Here is a 1,656-nt window from a genome sequence, read left to right as displayed (position 1 = left end):
ACGCACAAAACCTACTTGCATATGTGTTTGTATACGTAAAATTGTTCTTTTTGTAAATCTGTTATTGATTTCATGTTTCTGTGAATGTATCACGTCCTCCTCTACGTGTATTTATGGCTGTGCGTGTGTGTGTGTGTGTGTGTGTGTGTGTGTGTGTGTGTCTGTGTGTGTTGTTGAGTGTTTTAGCAGGTATTTGTACGTGCGTATATAACCTATCATATTTGTAATAAAACATCAACTGACGTCTCTTCGATTTTCGACATTGTGTTTTCTATTTAAACTATCAGCTGAATTCAATGTATCGGTTTGTAATCGGCCAAGTATTCCACACACACACTTATAATGTAATAACCCAATAGAATTCGCATGAGAAAGCGTGTGAAAACTTCCCCACTTATGGGTTTACAGACTTCCAAATAGTTTCCGATTGTATAATTTCTCTCACGGGATTTGGGCAAGCCAAAGCGTAAGGTTGAATCCTAGCGTGCCACGAAGTGGGATCGAGCTCGAGTCAACATGAATTCGAAGGGAAATTATTAAGCAGTCGACCATATTTGTGTCCATGTGTATCCCTTTTCGGCCTCAGTTCCTCGAGCACATTCGGCAGCAAATTGATGCCACTGCTTTCTTCCGGGTATGTTTTACTCTGCATCCAGCCATGTGATATTGGTGATATTGGTCTCTCTCCTGTCTGTTACGAATATTCTGCACGATGTAGCTTCTCAGTTTTCCTCTCTCACGCTTTCCCTCTAGTTGTGTCCATTTGAAATCCGTTTTAAAATAGCGTTGATCTTATAGCCAGTGCATGTGACCAGCTGGTTTTGATCTTTGTTCTGTGATAATTTCACTAATCGGTCTTGTGTTGGCTTCCCTTTGGAATGTCGTAATTAGTAATGTGGCCTTGCCAGTACGTTAGCAGAATCATTTGCAGTCTGCCAATTATGCGTGTATGCGTGTGTGTTTGTGGGTGTCTGCATTTGTATATGTACCCTGGAATATATGTTTAAATTCTAAGTAACGGGTATGACGATCAAACTTTTAATGTAGATTCATATTTTTCCAGTCACATATAAATCGATTTTGCTTTTCAACCATACCGAATCGGTAAAATAATTTCTAGTGCAGTTAACTAAATCGTCCCCAAAATGCATAGCTTCAATCAATATTTCTATTAGTGTGGTAGAGAAGTATAATCAGCGGTGTGAAAATAAATTACACCCTATGTTATTTAATCATTAGTCTTATAATCTGAATTCAAAATTAGAAAACAGCCATCTTCCTCTTCCATCTTTTTAATATCGATGTAACCTTGTACTTGGCGTTCTTAAATCAATTATATGAACCTAATGTTCCCAAAATTTTTAACAAAGATTTGAAATTCAAATAACGCTCAACATTCTCTTTTACTCTTTTACTTGTTTCAGTCATTTGACTGTGGCCATGCTGGAGCACCGCCATTAGTCGAGCATATCGACCCCAGGATTTATTCTTTGTCAGCCTAGTACTTATTCTATCGGTCTCTTTTGCCGAACCGCTAAGTTACGGGGACGTAAACACACCAGCATCGGTTGTCAAGCGATGTTGGGTGGACAAACACATATACACACACACACACACACACATATATATATATATATATATATATATATATATATA

This window comes from Octopus bimaculoides, chromosome 1, assembly GCF_001194135.2.
Source record: "Octopus bimaculoides isolate UCB-OBI-ISO-001 chromosome 1, ASM119413v2, whole genome shotgun sequence".
In the NCBI taxonomy this organism is placed as follows: Eukaryota; Metazoa; Mollusca; class Cephalopoda; order Octopoda; family Octopodidae; genus Octopus; species Octopus bimaculoides.
Note: the sequence above shows the minus strand (reverse complement) of the source record.